Source organism: Colobus angolensis, unplaced genomic scaffold (assembly GCF_000951035.1).
Source record: "Colobus angolensis palliatus isolate OR3802 unplaced genomic scaffold, Cang.pa_1.0 Scaffold268, whole genome shotgun sequence".
Classification (NCBI taxonomy): domain Eukaryota; kingdom Metazoa; phylum Chordata; class Mammalia; order Primates; family Cercopithecidae; genus Colobus; species Colobus angolensis.
The window spans coordinates 4,140,359-4,146,194 of NW_012115910.1; positions in this window are offsets into that span (position 1 = coordinate 4,140,359).

Genomic DNA, 5,836 nt, shown 5'->3' on the forward strand with positions numbered 1-5,836 from the left:
ATGAGGTGTGACGTGTGTGATTGGCACGGTGCAGAGCTCATGCAGTCTTTATATCTGTAGGCACTTTGCCGTCAGCCTTGTCTTAGAGCAGTTTGTGGACTTGATCATCCTGCTTGCTATTAATTTATAAGGTTGGTTAGAAAGGGGATTTGGCTTTTGTATTTTTGTCTTCTAGTGCTTTGTACATGCTAGTTGCACAAAATCTTGTTTGAATTTATCTGAATGTTCTTTGAGCCACAGTCAGTGCTCCGAAGAATCCTTTCGTTGACTATGTTTAGCGTGACAGTTTGAACTCCTCACAGGTAGAATTCTAAGAGCAAAGATAGCTGGTGTATTGCAGACTTCATTTGGCTGCAAACCATTTGAATCAGATAATAGTGAATAGCAGGTGTCAAAAATTGGTTTCCTTCAACCAGGAGCAAAAGTCGTGAAGACCCCTGCAGCGCGCAAGCTCTGATGGGCAGCAGCATTGAGTGTGGAGACAGATCTCTGGCCTCCAGGCCTATGGAGCCTGTGGCATTTGTCTTCAGGCCCCCGCGGTTGGTGTCTGGACTCTTACAGAGGCACTTATCCCAGCTTGGGCTGAAATGACTGTGGACCGCGTATCCTGGTCAGGCTGATGTGCCCATGGGATGTGGCTCCGAGCTCTATCCAGGGCTGTGCTAATAGGCAGTCCTGCTTCTCCCTGAAGTTGTTGAAAAGTTTTGAATTAGGTAAATGAAACTGGGCATGAACAGTGGCAGTCTTGCCTATTAACATGGGGTTCCTAAACTAGTTGGCACAGAAAGTGCTTCGGTGTGTGTTGGTCCTCATCATTGTGTCATTAAGGTCACTAGAGCTAATGTGGGGTTGGGGGCTGGGATCCTCATGTGCTGTGTCAGTGCAGGTGGCACTGCGTTGGGGACTGCTGTCTGTCTGGTCCTGTCTGTGAGCTGTCAGGGGTCTCACTCTGGGAGCTCCGAGGGGACGTCTCAGCAATAGAGGACCACGAGTGACAGCTGAAGACCCACTTTCTACCTTCTCTTGTCCTTTCACATGGGATTCAAGGGTCAGGAACCTCCGAGGCTGCTCACTGCAAGCTACCTGGGCCCCACTGAGACGGCAGGTCCCCACTTCTCTGATGTGCAGGGCCTTTAGTTTACTTATTTGATTTTTAACTTTCATCCCTGGGAGTATTTAGGCAGTGACTTCCAACCTTTTGTAAGTGAAGAGTCCCCTTTAGTATAAAAACCTTTATAATACCACATATCTCATAGTAATAATTTTTGGATTCCTTGCTTTGAGAAGCTACCATGAATTGAGTAATTTTTAAATTCAGAAATTTGTGCCATAGCCTCCTGCCCAGGGACAGTGCCTGGTGCTGAGCCTGGGGCCCTGTTTGGGATTGCTGTTCCTAGAGGGTCTTCACATCCTGTGGGAAGTTGAGCTGTCTGGGTCATGTTCAGTGCCCTCTAATTGTCCCATATGGGTTGGTTTAAGCCAGAGGGCACCTTGCTCGCCTGTCTTCTCACCCTGGCCACACCATCCTGGCCCAGGACAGGCTGTAGGGGTGTTACCTGAGCTTTCAGGTGTCAGTTCTAGGGTACTGCCCTCTCTCTTCTGAAGAGAATTGCGTGCCTGTCACAGAATCCCCTCCAGAGAGGAGAACATTGAATGTCTTGGCCTGCTATCCTAGTGAGGTGATGGAGCGACGCAGGAGTATAAGGTAGGAGGGCTTCCTGGCGTCATTGTCGCCTCATCCCTCCATCGCAGGCCTCCCTGGCCTTCTCCCCAGCTGGGCCTGCAAGGCAGTGAGTGGACATAGGCTGTCCCTGTCCTGGCCTGCCGTCTCTGCCCAGGGCACTGTCCCCCTGCTGTCCTTGTCTGTCCATATCACACAGTGTTTCTGTTTGCTTCATCTGAAGGGTCACCTGGTTTCCTAATTCCTCAACACCCAGAGCAAACTATTTTAAAGTTTAGTTTGATTTTTAAAATCAGAGTGATATGTAGACATAGTTTAAAGATGAAATAATTCCTCAGAAGTAACTTATTAGCAGATTTTTTTCTGTATGTACCTCCATATTTCCGAAGAGGTGTAGACAATAGATTGCGATTCCTGGCAACCTACTCCTCTTCCTCTTCCTGCTCTCCAGAGTCCCGTTTTTCATGTGATTCTTTGATTTCAAACTCCGTGGAAGGTGAGAATGGTGCCCTTTGCCTCATCCGCACCCTACACTCACTCTTCTCGTCTCCCCATCATCTCTTCTGGTCCATTCGGCTCCATCAGTATGCAGTGTTGGGATGGTCCGCTAATGCTGCTCATAGCTGAGCCATGTAGTATACTGTGATAACTGTGATTTTCTCCTAGGACATTTTTTCTCCTGGAGTTGTTTTTACCTAGTTTTAAAAATGTACTTATCATTCTTCCCTCCAAACTTACAGAGTTGTGTGAATCTCCTTTCTAAGGCCTAAGGTGATCTGTGATCTGCAGTTTTATCTTTGGAAGCAGTTCCTCATGTGCCTTTCTACGTGCAGCAGGCTGGGTTGCTCTGAGGCTCACTGCAGAGCTGTTATCTTGGAGTCTTTCTTCTCCATTGTCCCTGGAATGCCCCTTTGCCTTTCTCTTAGATCTCATGATTTTTCTTCTTGGTTTATTTCCAAAATTTGATGGAGTACTTTCTATAGAAGCTTCCAAAAAGTGTTGTACAAGATGTCAACTTTTTGAGACTTTGTCTGTCTGGGAAAATGTCCATCTTCTACTTTCACAATTTACAGTTTGTCTGAATATGGATTTCTAAATTAAAGATAGTTTTCCCTAAAAAATTTAGAGGCTTCCATTGCCTTTAGACAGAATGGGGTTGAGAAAGAAGCTCTTCTGATTCTCGATTCTGTATATGAAAGCATACCAGAGTGATTTTTTGGGTTTTTTTGGTTTGTTTTATTTTGTCATGTCTGGACGCTTGTAGGATATTCTCTGTGCCTTTGTTCTGAAGTTCCTTGAAGATGCATCTTGTTGGGTCTACACTTTGTGTGTGGGGTATGTTGAGGGCCCATTCAAGCTGGAATCTCAGATCTTTCTGGTCTTGGACATGTTTTTGAATTAATTCTTTCATTTCTTTTCTTCCATTTTCCTCTTCTCTCTTTCTAGGATGGCAGTTTTTTGGTTTTTAGCCACCTGGATTGGTTCTCTATATTTTTGATCTAATAGTCTGTGTCTGTTGTGTTGTTTTTAGGTTTTGGGATATGTCCTCATTTTGACCTTTTAACCTTTCTATTGGATTTTGTTTCTATTTTCATTTTGAATTTCTTAGGTTCTCTCTCTCTCTCTATATATATATATGTGTATGTATATTCTTTTTTAAAAATATACTTTAGAGCTGTTTTAGGTTTACAGCAAAACTGAAGGGAAAGTCCAGAGACTTCCTCCATACCCTCTGCCCCACACACGCACAGCCTCTCCCTCTACTGGGAATCCTGAACATTTGTTACAGTTGACTATTGACACGTTATTGACATTCAAAGTGAGTATTATTTTTTTAATGGCATAATGCTCTTATTGCATTGATATATCTTTCTGTCTCATTTGTAGATATTAATATTTAAAAACTTTTTCTGTATCATTTCTTCTCTCTCATTTGTAAATGAGCTCTTCCTGACACTTCCAATTGATTTTTTTGGTTTGGACTCTGTTTCCCATTTCCAGAGGTGAGTGGTAGTTCTCGTTCCCGAGACTTTCTGGATTTCCACTGAGTATATCATCAGGCTTCATCTCCACTTTCCAGCTTAGCCTTCATCTCTTTTGCCTTTGCTGTTAGTTACTTCTTGACCACTGGCTTTTATGCCTTTTCAAAGATTCTATTCTTGTTGTCCTAGTAAAGCAAAATGTGTGTCCCATCAGCCATTCAGTGAAGGTCTGGCTTTTCAAGGTTCCTTGTCCATCATTAGATCATTTCTCTCTTGCTCTTCCCACATCCAAGAACAGCTGCTTTGAGCTGGGACCTCTGGCATTTTGTAATAAGAAGGGAGCGAGCCAGGGAATCCCTCTGTCCTGCACAACCTGTTGTTCTAGCCCAGGAGACTGCATGGTGCGTGGGATGTTCAGGCAGAGGAGTTCACCATCCAGGCTGGGAACTGCCAGGCAGGGAGGCAGAGGAACACCCGAGCCACCATTGCGAGGTTGACTGCAGAGGTGGATGAAGCCACTGTGTCAGACCGCAGAAACGCCTCATATCTGGAGTCTGGAAGGAACGCCGAGTTCTCCCAGTCAGAGTAACCTGCTCTGGACTTTGGATGAGTTACGTAATTTCTCCACGCTTTGGTTTCTCCCCGAATCTCAGGGTTCGATTCTGTGCCTCCATCTCCCATTCTGTGCCTTGTGATGTTCACTCTGTGACATCTTCACTGAGGGGTGCGCAGTTAGAGTTAAAAGCGCCAACACCTTCAATGTTTCTTGCAGTAGCCAGGCCATGTGTGGTCAGCCAGACTGTGAGAAAGCCTTGTGTTACCCTTCGTGTTGTGTTGAAAACTCTGCTCTTGGCTGCTGTCAGAACCAGCCTTAATTCTGCTTTTGTTTGATTGACTTAAACATATTGGAATTTTGTGGTCATGACCAACATGGAGCCTCTCCTTTCTGGGGTGCATATATGTAGTTTCTCCAGCCTCCTCCTCCGGTGCCCTTCAGGGACCTGACCTGGCCTCCAAGAATTTGGACTAGGGTAGCTTTTCCACTCTTTGAACCCCAGGCTGAGATGGGGTTTTCCCAGCGCCCTGCCCCTTAGCGTGTGTGAATGCAGTATAGGATCTCAGTTTCAGAATCCATTGTCCACTGTTGATTGTTACGTTCTTACTGCCATCTACAACGTCCAGCTTTTCCTGCCATGTTCTCTGCTAGAGGGGAGTAGAAAATCTTACTGCTTACTGTGGCCTTGTAAACGGCAGTATCTCCAAACCTTCTGTTTTGCTTCCATCGTTTCAGGCTCGTGGGTATGTCTGTGGTGTGTGTGTGTGTGGTGGGGGAGTATGTGTGTGTGTGGGATGTGGGGGTGTGTGTGGTGTATGTGTGTGTGGTGTGTATGTGTGTGGTGTGTATGTACGTGTGTGAATGGGGTGGGTGTATGGGATGTGTGTGGGGTGTATGGGATGTGTGTGGGGTGTGTGGGATGTGTGTGGTGTGTGTGGGGTGTGTGTGTGGGTGTGTGTGAGGTGTGGGGTGTGTATGTGTGTGAAGTGACTAGCACATAGCAGATGCTTGGTATGTATAGGATCTGTTCTTTCCCTCGCTGACTCTCAGTTTAAATGGAACCCTACTTTGTCCTGGATGTTCAGTAACGTTATGCCTGTGGCTTCCAGAAAGAGCCTCTCCCTTCCTGGTTCTTGCTCTGACATTTTGGGGAGAGGGGTGAGACGATAGTGATCCTGGAAGAGTGGAACTGGCCGGCCCTGCAGGTGGAGGGTTGCTCGTGCAGGCGGCATATCTGACTTGCCGCGGCCGCGATGTCCCCCGCCCGGCGTAGCGGGTAGACATGGAGGGCTTTCGGCATCGTGAGAGTGGCCAGTGTGCGCGTCCTTGCCCATCAGGCGGGGAGGCTGTGGGGGAAGAGAGGAGGCAGTGGAGGGAACAAGGGGTTCTTCAGGGTTGCCATGAGAACCAGGGATCCGGGGATTGGGCAGCAGAGGGCCCCCGCCGGGCGTTGGGGCGTGGCCGCGTCACATGGGTTTGGTCCTGGGATTCCTGTTGTGCTCCAGGACCGGGCACCGCTGCGTCGTCCTCCCGCTCTTCAGGAGCGCCCGGTCCCTTGGAGACTAAATATTGCGGCCAGGCAGCAGCCGGCTCCGCGGAGGGGCCTCCGGGCACCTG